Source organism: Phyllobates terribilis, unplaced genomic scaffold (assembly GCF_046119375.1).
Source record: "Phyllobates terribilis strain yellow unplaced genomic scaffold, ASM4611937v1 Scaffold_3__8_contigs__length_932513732, whole genome shotgun sequence".
Lineage (NCBI taxonomy): Eukaryota > Metazoa > Chordata > Amphibia > Anura > Dendrobatidae > Phyllobates > Phyllobates terribilis.
This window is the reverse complement of record NW_027362763.1, coordinates 127712908-127734230: the sequence shown is the minus strand read 5'-3', so window position 1 is coordinate 127734230 and position 21323 is coordinate 127712908. Positions and strand designations below refer to the sequence as shown.

Below are 21323 nucleotides of genomic sequence, written 5' to 3'. Positions count from 1 at the left end.
GTCTCTTGATTAAAAGGCGAAACACAGCCTTATTCAGGTGAATGAGACTTGGGTACAATATTAGACACAGCCCAACCTGGTAAATAAGGGAGAAGCGGCTCTTAGTGAACCCCTTCATCAGCTGATTGATAAGATGTCGGGCCCTGAGCCAGACCCCCCCAATACCTTCATGTTAATAGGCGATCCTAAGGACAGACCATATAATAAACCCCCCTTCTGAGTATGGATCAGCAGAGCTGCTGCTCATCTCCGTACACAGAGGAGATTTACTTACCCCCAACCATGAAGTCAGCACGGGATCACAGGAAACAAAAAATGTCACACCTAGGCTGGGAATTGGTCATCTCGGTGACCAAACCCATCAGAGCCCTGCCATTTCCAGTGGCACCTTCACAACAAGAAAAAAAGTAGCAACTGTGCTCCTTGAATAAAAATCCCCCACTACTTTCTGTACGCAGCTCCTATGCAAACCAACCAAACCGCATGTAGTCTGATCCTCCACTAGGTCTCAGTCTCTGCTCTGGGCGTACAGATACATGATAGCTGCAGCCAATCACTGGCTGCAGCGCTGATGTCCTGGATTGCCCTTTCAAGTTCCACTGCAACTTTTTGGATAATCTAGGTTTATGTTTAAAGTGAACTTCTACCCTTACTCACCAGCTACTCAATACACATTAAGGGTCACGTGTGGGGCCTGATTGATATTTCTCTCACTTTGGATAAATTTATGTTTGAATTGCATTAGATTTTTTTTTTTTTTCTCACACAGAATTGTAAATCCGTTGCTTTAAGACTTAAATGCTAATATTCCACCACCACTAGGGGGAGCCTAGGAGCTGACTGCAAACTATGCCTGCACACAGTATGCAGTAAGCTCCCAAGCGCCCTCTAGTGGTGTCAGAATTAAGAATAAATTGGAATTTGGGAAATTGGTCGAGAAAAGGCACCAGTAAAATATAACATAGCAAGACACATTTCACGCTTTTAACCTACCACCTATAAATATTCAGAAAACTCTCGGATAAGAATTCATGAATTTTGGCTAACAACATTATTAGATGATCACGAAAAAAAACCTTGAAAATCTGCTAATACTAATAAATCCAATTGACCAAAGCACCAGATAAAGAGCAGCAGGTCGCTCAGGCAGCCTGCTGCACCATTCTGAAGACCCTCCTCCTTTCACCATATACATTAGAAAAATGTTTGATGGAAACTGTAGATTTCAGCTGACCACCTAATTTGTATGGAGGCCTCCCGACGCTTCCCCCCCACATGTCGGAAAAGAGAAGGGTCCTGCCTGTTGAATTTAAACGCCCGATCCTTTTGATCGGTGGGAGATAAGCCGCTGCCAGAAGTGTATCAGAGAACAGGAGCTCTCGGATGGCCGAGCCGGCCACTCCTGTGTACGGAGGAGTGGGGAGAGACAGCCATCAACACCTAATGTGTATGGAGGGTTTTACGCTAAGTACTGACAGGCGCAGTGTTGTGTGTGGCTAAGCACATGCGACCGGACGGATGCGTGAACAGCCCCTCCATTCAACATCTCCCATCCAAGGTTTTGTGGTCAAGGCAGAACCGGTGATAAGAGGGTGTTCTGACCTAGGTAAAATAAAGGGGTTGTCCGGCGAGGATAAATTATCACTCACCTATTCACAGTATAGGTAATATTTATCCTGAGGGATCGTACCGACTGCCAGCACAGGCTACATGCCACATGCCCGACCGCCACTAGTCACTTTCAACGCCATTGGGAATGAATGGAGTGGCGGTCCAACAAGCATACTGCTACTCCACTCCAACAGGGATAAGAATGCCCCAGAGACGGATCCCCACCCATCTGTAAGATATCGTCTGTGTAGCAGATAGGTGAGCGATGAGTACTTCTCTCCGGACAACCCCTTTAATTCATATTAGCCAGATAGCCTCTTCTTATCTGCTTTCCTCTGGCCACAAGACTTTGTTCCAGTAGAAGTTGCACGGTGGGGCTGTTCTCGTATACGCCTTGCTGAATACGGACCCCCAAGCACAACGCTACACTTGTGTACTGACATTATATAACTGTGGGTCAAACTCTGAGACCTCCACTGATCGGGCAAGGATCCCAGCACCCAAACTAAGTTATCACCTACCTTGTGGATAGGCAACAACTTTTAGTCACCGGTCAACCCCGTTAATTAATACAGCTACGAGTTGCTGTGCAGTCCTCACCCTATTTTTCATGTGAATACAGAAATAGTAAAAATATACTATTATTTTTTCTATTTTTTTTTTTTTTACTATTTTAACAATATTAAATTAATAATATTTTTATATTAGTAAAAAATATATATATTTTTTTATTAATATATTTTTTTACTACAACTACTTTTATATTATTAATAATAGTAAAAAATAACAATTGTAAAATAAAAGTAAAAATAATGAATCGTTAAAAATAGTAAAAAAAATTAAAAAAAATAGAAAAAATAAAAACTAATAATAATAAAACTAATATTAATAATATATACGGTACACACACCATGGATGTTCGGGTTGGACAGCTCCTAAGGAGTCGTAGCGCAGACATTTTCTGCCCCATCTTACGCTTGATGACTCCTATACCACGTAGGGTCTCTATAAATTCCCCAGCAGGGCTTTTACCATTAAATATACAGATCATAAAAATCACTGAAAATTTATTTACCTTTTCCACCAAGTTTCTGAACGACCTCTTCAAATTATGTCCCCTTTTAACATGAGTTCCCCAAATCTGTAAGAAAATGAAAAAAAAAAAAAGATAGATTTGTGTTACAGGTTGTATCTGCATGAATGCAATGTGTAATATAATAGCTTGCAAAAAAAAAAAAAAAAAAATCAGTATGCTGGAAAATAATAAAGGGTTAATCCATAAGCCAAGCATCACTAGAGCGCCTCTTTATCGGTGCATCCCCATTGCCAGCAGACAATACCTTCAATGAGCGGATTGTCATGCGGATCCTGATCTTACAATGTGATCCCCCGTAAAATACGGCCACTTGTTCACATGCTGGACGCCAATTCACTTCTATGTCCTTCAAAAAAAAGGCAGAAGGAGGAGGGAAAGAAATGTCCCCGGTTGGAGAATTCGTAGGTAGCCCCCCAAGTGAGAATCAGACGGTCCCAATAGAAAGTGTCCGCCTATGGCAGTGACCATGTATGGGCATGACGGCTCGCACACGGCTGGGAACATCCTTTTATCAAATGTGAATCCGTGCGCCGTTATCAGCACTGCAGGCCGCCCGCAGACAAAGCATCGCTCATACAGGGGGGACACGAGCGCTGCAGAGGAAAAGAGACCAGCCTTCCTACCTATTCTCTTCATGGATTAGCTGCCAGTGCTGGCTCTGGGATCAATCGAACATCCCCTTTAAATGATTGGTTTTCATCATCTATGACAGGTCTTGATAGAAATGTTCGCCCCCTCTGCAGTGCCCCGGCACAAATCAATAGGCTTCCTATCGCTTTGGATAATAAATGGTTAAAGCAAATCTTCCCTTATCTATTACACTTAGTAGGGGCCGACCTTATTTATAGTGCTGAAAGGTGATCATTTGGCAACAAATCAGCAGATCTATGGCTCTTTTCAGCAACCTGTCCCTTTCCTAGTGATTTGCAGAACTACAACTCCCAGGAGCCTGCACTGGAAGAAACAAACAAACAAACAAAAAAAGACCACTCAGAGTGCGTGTGATCAGCAGATATGAAGCAGAGCTGCAGTGTAAAGCATGGAACGAGACGCAGCTTGAGCTGCAGACTTGTGCATTGGCTGGTATTAAGCAGTAAGACATGGCAAAAGTGGGGGTCTTCAATAACCTCCGGGTTTAAGCCACAGACCCTACAACATCTCTGGACATCAGCACCAACCTCCCCGGCAGGAGACTCCTCCCCTTTGTCAGTCTCTTGTGTCACAATCTACATATAAGCAGAGAGGTTGGCAGATTCCCAGCGCTGCCTCCATCTGTGGTCCGCAATGGCTTCTCCAGGACCCTTGAGGCTGGATGCGGTCAGGCATAAGGCTGCATCAGGTATAAGGATCCAGCAGCCAAACTCCCGGAACGCCAGAAACAAAATGTCTTGTCACCATGGCAACTGAGCTTTGTCCAAATTCTGACCTAGATCAAAAACGCTTTATCCGTCCCAAAGCATCGTAACTACAAGGTCTCTCCTGTAATAATTTATACCCGGATTGCGCCCCTGTATTGGGCATATAATGCACCCAAGCCCGGAAATATAAGAGTATGCACATGCATACAAGTACATGGTAAACTGCAGGTAGCGCCCTCACCTGGCGCTACTAAGGTGCACCATCAGGCATAGGGTCCTGCATCTCGGACCCCATCTAATGGCTCTACAGGAATTCCCACCCCCAAAATGCAGCAGTGTGTTATATCTGGCCATTGTAGGACTTGTATCCGCCACGTTTCCCCTCCGCAGGGCCCCCTCTAATTTTAAATTGTCTGTAAGAGACTAGCCTCCATGTCTCCTGTCTGAATGTCACACGTGTAAGCAACAGCATGGAGGTCACTGTACAGCAGTACTGAGCAGTGTAGCTGGGAATCCAACTGTGGGGTGAGAAACACTTACTAGAAAGCAGCAACACAAGCCATCGGCTCCTCCTCTCTTTCCATAAATGGTCAACAGGCAGCAGTAATCTGATCCATATGTGAGCTGATAATCCCTTATTCGAACCAAGATATATTTTAGGTGTTTTTCTAGAGTGAATGTTGTTTTCAGGAAGAACTGGGGAGGAGAGATGGCTTATAAGTGGAGAAAGTATATATCACTGATATGAGAAAATAGAAGAATCTTTGTGTTATATCTTATCGATTTATGCAGAGTTTGTGACCGTTTCATCATAGGATCAGACGGACTGTGAAGTTTTGCCAACACCATGCCACAGGAAACTCAGGAGCTCCGGGAATAACAACTGTGACATATATGTTCCGATATTACACGGCAGGACCATGACGTCCAGCAATCATCCTGTTCTAGAACAAGTCAGCGCTATGTCATTATGTCAGCCGCTGGCAGAACACAGGACCAGCTAGGAAGAAGTGACTTCTCCGATGCCAGACATATGGGACACGTGTGACTCACAGGAGGGAACTTCTGTCACGCTCCTACTCCAAAACACACTGCAGTGACACTGGCCGTCTACATCGTGAGAAAACCCTTTAAGGTTTGCACTATCAATCTTCAGGAGCGCGGTACTCCCCTACCTCCCTGGGGCACTGTGCATTCCTGAAGGTTGACAGTTCAGCCACTGGTGCCACCAGAGGTAACATAGCCTCTAACACCGGAGGAGCGCAGGGGGACTGAAGCCAGATCTTGCCAGCTTCAGAGCAGCGCTCACAAACTCTACTGGAAAGCATTGCACTCCTTGCCTAGGAGACCGGCCACTGCTGCTAGTCTGCAAAGGTGGCCAGTAACCCAGACAACTACTATACAATAAAGTTAAAAATTCATCCATTCTTGTATTTAGAAACATTCTGCAATTTCCATCATTTGTTATTTTACTACTGAAATGAGTGGTGTGGCTGTATAGGTCCTTGCGCAAAAGTAAAAATGACATCTCCGTAATCCTACACGCCAGCGCTGAGAAAACAAGCTTTCAATCCATACGCAAAGTAGCCTGGAAATGCATTGGGGGTGTCAATGTTTTCTGCATCAGCACGCCCCCAATGCACTTCCAAGCTAATTTGCATGTGGCTTCAAAGCTTGCTTTCTCAGCGCTAGCACAAGAGATGACTACATTTGTATGTTTTGTATTAGGACACGTACAGCCGGACCACTAGTTTATTTATGATCCTGACAGGTTCCCTTTAATCCCACCCTGGACGTTATTTTGCCGAGCTCTGCATTACATGCAATATTACCAAAATAAATGCCATTCATTAACATGAAATGAAGAATGTGGCAGGTAAATGAATCCCCGGCAGTAAGCCGACCGCTGCAGGGCGACTTGGTAACCGGACACTGGGGTCCAGCATACAGGAGCCGGCTCCATGACAAATGATCTGCTCTGAGGCATTCCTGCAGAGCTTTTCTATTGTCCCTGTAAGCAGATACATAGAGACTCGTACACAGGAAATTATCAGACATCCTTCTTATTGTCGGTGCGAAAACCACAAGTTAAAGGCCAAGTAGGGAACTGAAATGGGCAAAATTGGGGTTTTAAAGGGGCCTGTTAGCAAGTGAAACGTGTCCAGTTTTTGCTCCTATTTTATTCATCGAGTATTTCGCTTCTTTCCTTTTTAAAATCCGCCATATGGTTCCAGAGATATGGGCCTTTTATTTTGCCCTAATTTTTATGGTTTTTACCAAAATGGGCATGTCCCAGAGTCTCTGGGGAGGGCGTGTCATTAAGCTAATCTGCATAACCACCCTGTGTGACACGCCTCTTTGCTAAAGGCCATAAAAATGAGCAGCAAATAAAAAGGCCCATATCTCTGGAACCTTAGGGAGGATTTGAAAAAAAGAAAAAAGCCGATTAATCAGGGGAGCAACGGGAATAAGAAATAAAAGCAAAAACTGGTCACTTGTGATTTGGTGACAGATCCTCTAAGAGGTTGAATCAGAGAATTCTCCAGAGTAACCCTCTTTATAGGGTCATTGTAAAAAAAATAGGAAATTGGAGGGTCAGGTTTTGGACTTAAAGTGACCATATCAGGCTAAGGTCTTAATAGGTGCAACATCTACACAGAGAAGGCATGGTCCCTGTGAGCTTGTCTGGGTACTCATTTTTCTGTATGGGCTCGGCACGAATGTTGGCACTGTGTAAATAAAGGCAGTCTGTATTCTGCAAATAGGACACAGGTGGTCATTAACCAATAAATGCCAGTGGAACCTATGTGCAAAATATATTACTAGGAAACCTGTCTACACATTTGCATAGCAAAAACACAAGGATTGAACACACGTACGTGACTGCTAATAAAGGGACCCTAAGCCTAGACAAGCGAGATATTCCACTGAATATGCAAATTGTCTTCAGAGGAAGAGGACTTGAAACTCTATAGCGCCACCTATTGGAAGTAGCAATCCTACAAGTCAATATCAAACCTTTAACAAGTCTTGCAATATCACTTTGGATGAAAGCCAAATCAGAATTTCAATTTGCAGACAGTGTTTTGGGGTGTTGCCCCTCGTCAGTGCAAAGTATGAGATCTTGTTTGATTGGGTAAGACTGAGATCTAAGGGGTAAGTTTTCTCCTTGTGGAGAGTGACATGCCAGGTATGAGGAGGCTTAAACACTTTGCATGCGTTTAAGTCTCAGCCAAATCAGATCTCAAAATTTGCACTGATGAGGGGCAATACCCCGAAACACCGTGTCTGCAAACAGATTCCGATTTGGCTTTTATCAAGTCATATTGCAAGGCTCGTTAAAGGGTCGATATTGACTTTTAGGATCGCTGCTTCCAACAGGTGGCATTAAAAGTTCAAATCCTCTTCCTCTCTGAAGAGACAATTTGCATATTTAATTTCCCAGAGGAGTATGCAAAGTGTTTAACTCTCCTCATCCTGGCATGCTGCACCCAGCATGTCACTCTCCATAAGGATTCTACTGAAAACATGGCTCCATCTCTTCCAGGACCACCCCTCCATCTAATGGCCCCTGCATACTGCTGTATGTGAGACCAGTGTTGTAAGGCGGCACCCATAGTACTGGGCAGATGCTGTTAACTTATAGCTCCGATTCAGCATTTTTTGTGCCTTTATTCTGGAGAAGAAAAAAAAAATGGTGGTTTTTTTTGGGTTTTTTTAGCTATCTCGTAATTTTTGTGCCAAACTGTTTATAGCTTTTTGTTATTTTGAAATACAATTTTTGCAATTGAACTTCAGTGCCCTAGAGAAATACAAAATCTGTACATCTTTGTGCAGTCAGAGACTACATTGACTCTTTCAAGCGTCGCAAACAATTTAACAAGAAAAACAAAATTAAAACCATCATCATTTGTGCCAAATACAAACATCGTACAACATTTGCTTTTTCATTTTGTGCCAAAATTTTGGAAATGATGAATCAGGGCCTACGCGCCTTTCGTTTGGTTCCATCATATGATCATTGGATCTCCCTCTTGGGCATATGGGTTTCTACTTACTGATCCCCAAGAGCCAATATTCTTACCGGTGACCATGGCTAACCAAAGTCAAGGTGACCGGACAGATTAGACGGCCCTTGGCAGAGTACTCGCTTTTAGGCTACACTCACACGAGGCTATTATACAATCCGTGTATGGACTACAAAGCCCGAGCCGACTGCGGGTGTCCTGACCAAAACCATCACCCGCATCTATGCCTACGGGACTGTCAGTTTGGGTCAGTAGACCCACAGTCGGCCCGAGCTTTGGGGTTACATGTATCAAGGATGTCCGATTTCAGACTTTGATTGATGACCTATCTTTATAAAATCGGAACTCAGTGAAAGGACTGGCCGGCGGCTCTACCGACCCAAGTCTGACAGCTTTATATATCTCTATGCCGCAGTAAAGCTTGGGTGGGTAGAGCCGCCAGCCAGTCCGTGCACTGCGTTTCGATTTGGGACCGATTTATGCGGCAGTCTGAATGCGCCCTTAGAATTGGTCATCAATATCTGATCGGTGGGGAAGCGGCAACCGGCACCTCCGCCGATCAGCTATCCCCAGTGCCGGCTATTCTAATCAATAGGGAGCGGATGTGCAATACGACACTGGAAACAGCCGATCGGGGAGAGTCCAGGTGACACTCTCCCCGATCTTAGATTGATTGCCTATTTTTAGGATATGTCATCAATATCCAAGTCCCGGAAAACCCCTTTAATGTTTAATATGCACTAGAAAGAAGGGGCAAAGACTAATTTTTTTTTCTCTCTTCATGATTTGGATCAGGAAATGCAGATGTATAATATAAAAGTTATAATAATTTTATAAATATCGGCTTAAAAATAACCGTTTTCCTGATGATGCAATACAGCGGTAGAGCTTATACAAGCAGCATATATTATTAAATAGTTCGGAGAAGCTGGTGTACAAACATCAGTATTCTGTTTAATCCTGATATCACAATTAGAATTTTATGCATCAGCTAAATAATGATTAAAAAAAAACAACAACTCACGAGTAGAAGTGTATTCTGTTTCCGCTGGCCCAGCCTGACTGTCGACTGCAGGTTGTACTGAGCAGCGTGAGGTCTCAGCAGGGAGGGAGACGCTGAGAATCTGTCAATCAGGCTACATGGGTGAAATTAAGTTCAATTTTCCATTTTGACATGGATTATTGACAGCCTCATCAGGTCTAAGATCTATTTAAACGTATGCAGTTTACATTGTGAGATCTGATGACAGATCCTCTTTGAATGACCTTATCCTCCCAGCTTGCAGCAGCTGCAGTTGTGTGTGGGAGCAGTCTGTCTTCAGAGCCTTGATGCCTTGTAAAGTGCTGTATTGGCAGGACAGTAAAACGACGGCGCGGTTAGGATGGCGGACGCCTTTATTGATGGCAGATTGATGGAGAACTTCTCATACAGAAATCCAGGCACTTGCTGCAGAACGATCCGCATTCAGTATGGAACTCTGAGGTGTGACTACACCCGGATATATTTTCTCCACGGCTGAGGTGCAACCATGCCGAAAAAGAAAATAAAGTCGTATATCCTCAGTGGTCACAACACCCGCCGAGCAGGTTTTCACACGCGACAGACCACATACACCTATAGTCACAGCGTCATTCTGGTATTTTCTCACTGGCTCGCGTCAGCTGAAATTGTTGTTTTGGAGGCGTTACAAGAAGTAGTCAGTTTAGCGGCACACGAGTAAACCTCCATATGGTGCCACCTTATTGAGGAGGAGCGCGCTCTCTTCGGGGGAATTCACAAGTCATGAAACCCCAAGCACAAGACTGTACAACCCGACCCCGTAGACGGGGTTGTCATATAGGCGCGTACAACCAGGATCTTGCACTAAGCAGCAAAATATATATTACATACAACTTGTTGTGTGATAGGATTTTAGATACATCAGGTGTACGGCTGCCATATCACGACCCAATATGCCCTTTCCAGTGGAAACAATGGATTGGAAAGGCAAAAATCCAATACGCTCGTTTGTAGGCAGAAATTGGCTGCACTCTATAAAGAGGAACGGATCAAAAATCGCAAAAAGGATGAATTCGAAGATTTTTAGAGGGTGCAAACAAAGAACCGTTCTGCTAACACATCAGCCGTTACAATCGATCTGCCTGACCGTCCACGGTCAATGACACCACGTGAATAAGTTCCCAAAGACAGAACTTCCATGGCCAAAATAATAAGTTATTCAGTTATTCCAATATTTTTTCATCACCAGAGTTTCCAGCGACTTTACTATTTGGGCAACTAAGTTTGGGTTCAGACGTGAATATTTTTGGCTAATCAGAAGAAGAGTCGGAGAAGCAGGAAGAAAGGAGGCGAAGAGTGGAGCTCCCGGCCAGGGACCAGGAATAATGAGGTGGCCTCTGGACCTGGTTCCTGGGAATCAATTTTTGGCAACACTGAAAATATAACTTTGCCAGTCTTTACCATTGATCATCTGTGGATTCCATTAAGGGCAATCTACAGAATTAGGGCACATTCACGTATCAGTTTCCATTTTTACATCCATGTAAAGCTTGTTTTTTTCCCCCTTATGTCATTCGTTTGTTTTTTCCTCTTCAAAGATTTTTATCACTGAATTTTTTGCTTTTTTTTTTTTTTTTTTCTTTTTTAAGTTTGAAATTGGATGAAATAGATGGAAAAAGGAAGAAAAATAGTATTTTCTGTTTTTTTGTTATTCGTTTTATACGGAATCCCATAGACTTTAATGGATGAGAATAGGACATGTTCCGAGTGTCACGGATCGGGAATGCAGATCAGTTTGAGTAAATGCATCTCTTGCTATTTACTGAAATACTTTGGACGATCTGAGGAGCCAATAAACTATCCAAAAAAATACAGATAAAAATAGAAAATTATATATTATAAAAATAAAGGGAACACTTAAACAACAGAATATAACTCCAAGTAAATCAAACTTCTGTGAAATCAAACTGTCCACTTAGGAAGCAACACTGATTGACAATCAATTTCACATGCTGTTGTGCAAATGGAATAGACAATAGATGGAAATTATTGGCAATTATCAAGACACCCTCAATAAAGGAGTGGTTCTGCAGGTGGGGACCACAGACCACATCTCCGTACCAATGCTTTCTGGCTGATGTTTTGGTCACTTTTGAAAGTTGGTTGTGCTTTCACACTCGTGGTAGCATGAGACGGACTCTACAACCCACAGAAGTTGCTCAGGTAGTGCAGCTCATTCAGGATGGCACATCAATGCGAGCTGTCGCAAGAAGGTTTGCTGTGTCTGTCAGCGTAGTGTCCAGAGGATGGAGGCACCACCAGGAGACAGGCCAGTACACCAGGAGACAGGCCAGTACACCAGGAGACGTGGAGGGGGCCGTAGAAGGGCAACAACTCAGCAGCAGGACCGCTACCTCCGCCTTTGTGCAAGGAGGAACAGGAGGAGCTCTGCCAGAGCCCTGCAAAATGACCTCCAGCAGGCCACAAATGTGCATGTGTCTGCACAAACGGTTAGAAACCGACTCCATGAGGGTGGTATGAGGGCCCGACGTTCACACATGGGGGTTGTGCTCACAGCCCAACACCGTGCAGGTCGCTTGGCATTTGCCACAGAACACCAGGATTGGCAAAGTCACCACTGGCGCCCTGTGCTCTTCACAGATGAAAGCAGGTTCACACTGAGCACATGTGACAGACATGACAGAGTCTGGAGACGCCGTGGAGAGAGATCTGCTGCCTGCAACATTCTTCAGCATTACCGGTTTGGCAGTGGGTCAGTAATGGTGTGGGGTGGCATTTCTTTGGAGGGCCGCACAGCCCTCCATGTGCTCGCCAGAGGTAGCCTGACTGCCATTAGGTACCGAGATGAGATCCTCAGACCCCCTTGTGAGACCATATGCTGGTGCGGTTGGCCCTGGGTTCCTCCTAATGCAGGACAATGCCAGACCTCATGTGGCTGGAGTGTGTCAGCAGTTCCTGCAAGATGAAGGCATTGAAGCTATGGACTGGCCCGCCCGTTCCCCAGACCTGAATCCGATTGAGCACATCTGGGACATCATGTCTCGCTCCATCCACCAACGTCACGTTGCACCACAGACTGTCCAGGAGTTGCCGGATGCTTTAGTCCAGGTCTGGGAGGAGATCCCACAGGAGACCATCCGCAACCTCATCAGGAGCTTGCCCAGGCGTTGTAGGGAGGTCATACAGGCACGTGGAGGCCACACACAATACTGAGCCTCATTTTGACTTGTTTTAAGGACATTACATCAAAGTTGGATCAGCCTGTAGTGTGTTTTTCCACCTTAATTTTGGGGGTGACTCCAAATCCAGGCCTCCATTGGTTAATAAATTGGATTTCCATTGATGATTTTTGTGTGATTTTGTTGTCAGCACATTCAACAAAGTATTCAATGAGAATATTTCATTCAGTCAGATCTAGGATGTGTTATTTGAGTGTTCCCTTTATTTTTTTGAGCAGTATATAGAGCTCTGGCAAAAATTAAGAGACCACTGCAAAATGTTCAATTTCTCTGATTTTTCTCTTTATAGGTATATTTTTGAGTAAAATGTACATTGTTGTTTTATTCTATAAACTACTGACAACATGTATCCGAAATTCAGAGCTAAAAATTTTGTATTTATTTGCAGCAAATGATAAAGCGTCAAAATACTAAAAGAGAAACACAGTGCTTTCAGACCTCAAATTACTCATGTTTTAACTGTGAAAACAATATTTGGTGGACTAACCATGATTTTTAATCACCGCTTCCATGCGTCTTGGCTGCTTTCCACCAGTCTTTCCATGCTTTCCAATAGAAAACTCTTCAGTGGTCTCTTAATTTTTGCCAGAGCTGTGTATATATCATAGACCACATTGAGTTATCAGTGTTGGGGGGGGGGGGGGGGGGGGATATGCTGAAATTCACATAGGAGTGCCACATATACACCTGGTGGATGAGAGTCCCAGACAATAGGTGCGATGACAGAAGACGGGGAGCTCCCACCATTAGGTGACCCTTCCTTTGTCAGAGCTCATCGTTACCTTTAGGCCATGAGTCTTCAAAGGCAAAGTAACCAATATCCTGTGTGAAACTTAAGCTGCATACAGCCCAAAATAAAGAAGGGCAAGGTAGTCAGCGAGCATTTACTTCTCTAGAGTTACTGTACTACAACTCCCAGCATATTGTGAAAAATTAATGGGATTTTCCCCATTCCATGTAATTAAAACTATCAGCGTCTGACATTTTTTTTTTTTTTATATATAAGCCGGGCTCGTCTGCCCCTTTCTTTGACTAAGGAGGGTGGTGGAGAATGGAGATGTTGAGCTCTTCTGCCCCCTCTCTTGAGCGAGCAGCGCTAGGTCTCAAGACCTGGACACCCACCGATAAAAACTACTGAAAGGGGCCACAACGTAAAGCCGTATGAGAAATGCAATCTGCAAAGTCAACCAGACATTCCATGTAGGTAGGGGACTGTACTGATTATAAGTCTGGGAAGCATCAACCTGCGGAGCCGCCAGCAGGACCTGAATTTGAGAGAGCATGGCACGAGGGTGGAAAAGTTAGTACTTTTGGATGGGCACAACGTGGCAGAGGCCATAAGTCACCGTCCTCAGACGCTGCTGGCATCTCCAGTCACAACCTGTGCTGATTCTATGAGACCCAATGGAAGCAGCACTAGTCAATATAAAGCTATTAAAAAAAATTTTTTAAAAAAAGTTGCCGGATCAGGGAGTGTCAAATTGAAGTTCATGTTATTAAAAAAAAAAAAAAAAGGAATAAAAATGCTTGAAATACTGCAAAAATATTGTGCGAAGACAAGGCCTCAGAGGTATTCCAGCCTAAACATGTGAAACACTTAGATCGGGGTAGGAGTCCCAACCTCTAGCACTTCCGACTGCAGGAGGATCGGAGGTCTATGAAACTGAAGATGGCTACAAATGGTCCAAACCAGGATGTTCTCCAGCACCAATGGTAAGCAGGTTAAAACTTCGCTCTTAACACAGAATAAAAACATATAATCTCAATGTGTAAAAACGGTTAAAAGTAATCCATCTTGGCTGACGCGTTTCGGGTAAAAGAAAAAACCTTAATCATGGCTTGAAACTGAAGATAGCCATGTGTCAAGCTTGAGTGGATGAGGGAAGATGTGAAGCCTGTCCATTCAACTCATCCTGGCTGCATTCTTGTGACCAAGGAAAAACTGGTGATTAGAGTCCCTTATCAGAAGGGGGACCCGGCGGTGGGATTCACACTTGGCCACTGATTGGCTGCAGCCTTCACACTCTGTCTGAGTGTTAAGCTTTGATTTGCTTTCAGACAGGAAAGGCTGAAGATGAAGCCAACAAGGAGCCCTAGTGTCAGGATGCACAATGAAAAGCATCCAGCAGCTTGCAGTGCATTCACTGACAGCAAGCAGAGACATTGAACGGAAATGTGCAGCATATCAGCATGTCCACTCATGTCTCTTGACATGGGTGGACATGAATGAAAACTTTTCAAATTGACTGGCCCCCCATTTTAGTACACTGCATTTTGGGGGGGCGGGGGTCCTCTGTCATCATTGCACTCTTCTGACACAATAACAGTAGGTGAGAGTGATGTCTGAAGCGATCCAGAGCAGCCGGCAACAAGAAGATCCACCAGGGTGACCCCAAATAACAGGTACAGGGGGGCCGTCATGTACGGCAAAGAGGACTAAATTCTTTGGAGGGGGAATTGTAAACTAAAATTTAGCAAGCCTGCAACACAAAAGGGGATGAAATCCCTCGTCCGGCCTCGTCCAGAGCGAATTGATTATTCAGTAGAGACGTGATCCACAGCCCCAGACAGCTGACATAATGTTTTCCTGCACTGACAGATGGACAACTAGGAGGGGGATGGATCGGCACATTCGTGTATAATCAGAACTCGTCCAAAATATATCAATAATCAGAATTTATGCAGAGAAAGAAGTTTTTAGCTGCCAATGACCCCGCGAGTGCAGAGAACCGCACGCACTCATCAGTGTGGGGATTCATGGCATGCCGACTGCTCTTAGGGTTAATTCACACCTTTCAGTTTTTGATGCAATTTTCCCCAAATTGCATGAAAAAAAAAATTTAAAAATCAATATGCAAATGTGCTCCCTGGAGGTCAGCGGGGCAGGGTACAGCTCGATGGGTCATAAGTGACTGCGCGACTATAATAAGTGTCACACAAAAGAAAAAGAAGATTAAAGACGCTTCCACGTAAGATGACGACTCCGCACGGGTCATCATCAGCCCAAATCACAGGCAAATGTCATTAGACAGTGAAGCCCCCGGCCCCATAACACAATCACACTGCTCAGCGCTTCACAGACACAAAGCAGATGCACTACAAGTCCCAGTATATCCTACATGCACCGGATAATCCCCAGATAATAAGGGATGCCCCCGGCGTGACCCCTGACACAATGGAGGCTTCACACATTCAAAATGCAAGAGACTGAATGAGGGATTCCAGACTCCCACCATCTGCTGTCACCAGTGCAGCCATTATACTGTGCTGCAAATATGTGACAGAGCGAGGACCCGGAACACAGGGCAGCACTACCTGTACTAGGACAAACGCATGCTGCACACAGGACAGTAAGAGGCAGCACTACCTGTACCAGGACAAGTGCATGCTGCACACAGGGCAGTAAGAGGAAGCACTACCTGTACTAGGACAAGTGCATTCTGCACACAGGGCAGTAAGAGGAAGCACTACCTGTACCAGGACAAGTGCATGCTGCACACAGGGCAGTAAGTGGAAGCACTACGTGTACCAGGACAAGTGCATGCTGCACACAGGGCAGTAAGTGGAAGCACTACGTGTACCAGGACAAGTGCATGCAGCACACAGGGCAGTAAGTGGAAGCACTACGTGTACCAGGACAAGTGCATGCTGCACACAGGGCAGTAAGAGGAAGCACTACCTGTACTAGGACGGGCACAAGCTGCACACAGGGCAGTAAGAGAAAGCAATACCTGTACCAGGACAGGCACCTGCTGCACACAGGGCAGTAAGAGGCAGCACTAGCTGTATCAGGACAAGTGCAAGCTGTACACAGGGCAGTAAGAGGCAGCACTACCTGTACCAGGACAAGTGCATGCTTCACACAGGGCAGTAAGAGGCAGCACTACCTGTACTAGGACAGGCGTATGCTGCACACCGGGCAGCACGGTGGCTCAGTGGTTAGCACTGCAGCGCTAGAGTCCTTGGCTTCAAATCCCACCAAGGACAACATCTGCAAGGAGTTTGTATGTTCTCCCCGTGTTTGTGCGAGTTCCTCCGGGTTCCTCCCACACTCCAAAGACATACTGATAGGGAATCTAGATTGTGAGCCCCAATGGGGACAGCGATGATAATGTATGTAAAGCGCTGCGGAATATGTTGGCGCTATATAAAAATAAAGATTATTATTAGCAGTAGTAGTAAGAGGCAGCACTACCTGTACTAGGACAGGTGCCCGCTGCACACAGGGCAATAAGAGGCAGCACTACCTGTACTAGGACAGGTGCCCACTGCACACAGGGCAATAAGAGGCAGCACTACCTGTACCAGCACAAGTGCCCGCTGCACACAGGGCAGTAAGAGGCAGCACTATCTGTACCAGGATGAGCGCAGGCTGCACACAGCGCAGTAAGAGGAAGCACTAACTGTACTAGGACAGGAGCCCACTGTTCACAGGACAAGAGGCAGCACTACCTGTACCTGAGCGCTCTTTGCACATTCATTACAAAGCAAATCTGTAGCTATTGATTGTCCAGACATTTCCAGTCTCCTTGTACTAGTTATTCTAAAAATCGATGAGGATAAATATTAATGATGTGAACGCTGTGACTGCGGTAGTGTCCACGTGCCAAAAACATTGCACACAGTATCAGATGAGTGCAAGCTCTTTAGCCACCAGATAGATTTTGTGGTCATATGACCACAAAATCTTTCATTTCATCCAATTAATGGGAGATTTACAAAAACCGATGCAGAGGAAAAGCGGAGGAGCCGCACATGAACAATCGGAATGAAGGACTGTGATGGGTTGCCGTGGGTAACAGCACATTCTCACTGTACGTATCTGTAGAATGAGAGTAATGTGCGTCTCCATAGATGAAACTCTAGGAACAGTTCCTGGAAAAGCTTCTAGATATGGACTCTGACTACAACCAAGTCCAGAACTAGCGGAAATACCGAGCTGCTGTGTTTGTAGACAGCCGGCACGTGACACTACACTGCAGGCAACAGAGGGGGGCGGGGGATTTACAGACAGGCAGCTTTCACCAGGGTGCCCATACATATTTTATGAAAACTGGCCAAACTTACGGATTTTGGCAGGAACAGTAGACCTGAATTGTGAACCCGGGTTGTTTCGACTTTCCTTTGACTGCAGATGTGGGGATGAAAGAAGGATGGGACATGTTGACCTCCAACATGCCTGATCCTTCTAAGGGAAATAAGCTGCTACCAGAGGGGTTTGCATTCCTTACTCCTCATTGAGCCAAACACATTTATACGTGAAGGACCACTGTTGGTCTCCTTTACAGAAGTTGTCTTACTGTTTTATCATCAATAATGGCCTGTACATATGAGAGGACCTCTATAAAAGGGGTCGTTTTATCTGAAATAACCCTTGTCAGAAAGTATCTCCCTCCCCGAGATGATCAGCTGATGGGTGGCAGGAGCAGAGCTGGAGAAAACAGTCTGGGTAGGCCGCATAATGGCAGCCAATAAGATGAACTGCCGGCCATGTAATACCGGGCGGCTTCAGTCCCCCAGAAGAGTGCGGTGCAGAAGACCCCTTTTATGGTGTCCATAGACCCCTTACAGAGCACATGGACAGGTGTTTGCATTTAAAGGGTTTTTCCATCATATAGGAGATGCCTTATTGATCACTGGGGGTCGGACTGCTGGGACCCCTCGTTATCCTAAGAAAAGGGCTCTGGGACCCCGAATTCGAACTCTGCAGAGACACATCTTTGGGACTGTAGGACTATTGCCCTTGGGGATGCCGAAGAAAGTACAGCGCTCAGGCATTGCCAGTGTCTATACACAATGAATGGAGCGGAGGTGGAGTATGCGCCGACCTCCCTAATCCAATGGATCGCCGCAGAGCGCCCCCCCCCAATCCAATGGATCGCCGCAGAGCGCCCCCCCCAATCCAATGGATCGCCGCAGAGCACCCCCCCAATCCAATGGATCGCCGCAGAGCACCCCCCAATCCAATGGATCGCCGCAGAGCGCCCCCCCCTAATCCAACGGATCGCTGCAGAGCGCCCCCCCCCAATCCAATGGATCGCCGCAGAGCGCCTCCCCACCTAATCCGATGGATCACTGGGGGTGCAAGCAGTAGGACCCTAGAGATCAGATAACTTAATATTTTGGAAGGTACATGGGGTAGTACAATGAAGGCAGAAGCTGCACGTATTTCTATATACCAAGCAAAAAGGATTGGACTTGAGAGAAAATATGCTGAAAATTAAAGGATTTTCTAATGGGTGAAATCCACACGTACAAGAGGAGTAGATCTCACCCCCAGCGCCAGCGTTGGAATGAGACCGATGAGAAGCAGCGATGGCCGCTTGATCCTGATGTTAATGTTAGGATTAAACACAGGCCCCGAGGCTATAACTAAAACAATAGCAAGACCTGCACAGATGGGGCGAGAGAGACCCCAGACAGCTCGGGAGAGGGTACGACACCACAGTGAGGCGCTGCAGCGGCCACGGGCATCAGCCACAGAGGAAGCCATACCAGGCCGGGTAGGTCAGGTGGTCAAAGGTTTTTTTTCTTAAAGGTGATGTCTATAACTGTCTGAAGTTAAAAAAAAAAAAAAGCCATAAATGCTTGGACTTAGCAATGAGAGGTTCTTCAATCCTTGATATTTGTCACCATTCCCAGGATCAGAAGGGATCAGCACGTCCCGCCATCAATAAACTATACATAGAATAATAGTCCATATACGCCGCTATCCTAGACCTGCGCAGGCTTCGAATTTTGGAACTGACTCCTAGAGACGGGGACAAAGCTGCCATAAGCAGCACCGCAAGTACCAGCCATCCTGCAAGACGATGCAAACCCTGCAGAGCGCGCGGAAGCCTTCACATAAGGCCTCATTCAGACGGCTTTTTTTATGCACATTAAATGTTTTTGAAAAACAAAACGTGCCTCCATTTTTTATTAGTTTTTTTTTGGCGGAAACTCAGTCCACAAAAAAAAAAAAACAACACAACAACACAGACATGTGAAGGGCCAGGAAGACTATAATGGGAAAAACACGGATCGAGTGCTAAGAGAATAATGTCCGTCTAAAAGAAACCTGAATAGTCGGATTCCACCGATCAGATATTGACAGCTCATTTTACTTGCACTCCCCCCCCCCCTATGGAGAAACCATTAAAAAAGAGTCAAACCTACAGCATGCCCACGTTCACACACAGCGTCAGTCTGCATGTTTTCTGCAGTTGTCAATATCAAAAATATGCAATCTTCTCCGATTATTGCATTTTTTTTGCTGCGTTTTCCCCATTATTTCATGCAGATTTGATGGGGTTTTTTTTTATTCTTTTAGTACATAAATGCTTGGATTCTGCATTTTTTAGGCGGCTTCTGCTTGGGGTCCGCCGCTACGTTATATGGGAGGAAAAAAAAATAAAAACGCATTGTGTGCACGTACCCCAAGACCCAAAGCGGGGGGCAGAATTATCAATGAAATCACATGCACTTTGCTTCCACTGGTAAATGAAGATTTTTCTGAACACACAAAAATAAAAAGCTGCATTGACGCTGTGTGTGAACACGGCCTTTGAAGAAAAGAAAATGCACAAAAAATAAAAAAAAACTATAGCCTTTGATCCTCCGTTCTGCCTTACATCTGCCCGCGCACCGCACCAATAATGAGGGAAAAAAAAAGAAAACTACAAGATGCAATAATTCGGCATTTTTTTTGCACAAAAAAATTAAAAAAAACCACCTAAAATCCATCCCAGGGCGCTCCCACAGGACAGACCCGCCATGGAATTTCCTTAGTAAAAAAAATTACAGCAAAAACAATAAAAATACACTGGATTTTGTGGGATTTCCACTTTTTTTTGTGGTGGATTTCCTAGTGTGGAAATTCCACAGTGGGAGCGTCCTGGGGGTGGCATGTGCCCTTGGATACGGTGTATGGCCGGCTATAGGATGCATATGCCAGCAGATACCTGCAGAATGGGCACAATGCCACCAGACCACAGAAGCCTGAGCCGAGGACTGGCAGCATGGGGGCGAATCACATAATATAGTGCGGGTGCCCACCTCATGGACATGGCAGGGTGCTGAGGATTAACCCTCAGGATGCCGGCAGCATCCTCCCAGCAATGTGTGTGGGCGGGCGGAGCAGCAGTGACCGCACTGAAGATGCGCAGCGCTCGTCCTTCCCGGCTCTTTTTTATCCCTAGCACCGTGTGAGCGGAAGGGCACAAAATTAGAAAGCGGAGGGATACGGTGCAGCGATAACACTGTTCGGATATACTCACAGCTGAGGCGCAGCGCTCGTTCCTCTTCTCCTCGCTGCCGCTGCTGCTGTTGCTGCCGCTGGTATGAGCGGAGGTAGCTACGCATGCGCAGTGATTGTAACACCCGCCCCCTCTGCTCAACTGTGTGATAAGAGGCGTTGCCTTGGTTTGCGCAGGCGCGGGAGAGGAGGCGTAGTTAAAGCTGCGTCACAGGTTGCTAGGGATCTTGGTTGGTGCAGGAAGCAGCTGCGCTGTCACTCCAATGGTAGCGGCGCTCTTGTTGTCACCTCAGTGCTGTCACCTGGAGAAGGGGAGATCACTTATCCCACAGCCCATATATCCCACACCACTAATCCCACAGCCCCTAACCCACACCTCTTATCCCACAGCCCATATCCCACAGCCCCTATCCCACACCTCATCCCACAGCCCATATCCCACACCTCTTATCCCACAGCCCATATCCCACAACCCCTAACCCACACCTCTTATCCCACAGCCCATATCCCACAGCCCCTATCCCACACCTCTTATCCCACAGCCCCTAACCCACACCTCTTATCCCACAGCCCCTAACCCACACCTCTTATCCCACAGCCCATATCCCACAGCCCCTTATCCCACAGCCCCTTATCCCACAGCCCCTTATCCCACAGCCCATATCCCACAGCCCATATCCCACAGCCCATATCCCACACCTCTTATCCCACACCCCTTATCCCACAGCCCATAT

At 45.7% G+C, this 21323-nt stretch overlaps 1 protein-coding gene across 7 annotated transcripts in view; it reads right to left on the bottom strand.

The window, feature by feature from the left end:
* Positions 1–20756, bottom strand: part of CYRIA (CYFIP related Rac1 interactor A) — a 52971-nt gene extending 32215 nt beyond the window's left edge. For 2 of the 7 annotated variants that reach the window (XM_073674134.1, XM_073674130.1), the window contains exons 1-3: positions 20612–20756; positions 2687–2752; positions 2133–2212 (exon numbers count right to left, since the gene is read on the bottom strand). The gene's annotated coding sequence lies outside the window, so the exon portion shown is untranslated. Of the gene's footprint in view, positions 1–2132; positions 2213–2686; positions 2753–2951; positions 3242–20611 lie in introns of those variants that run through there. The other 5 variants (XM_073674133.1, XM_073674129.1, XM_073674132.1 and 2 more) reach the window with 4 other exon arrangements.
* Positions 20757–21323: the final 567 nt, after the last annotated feature.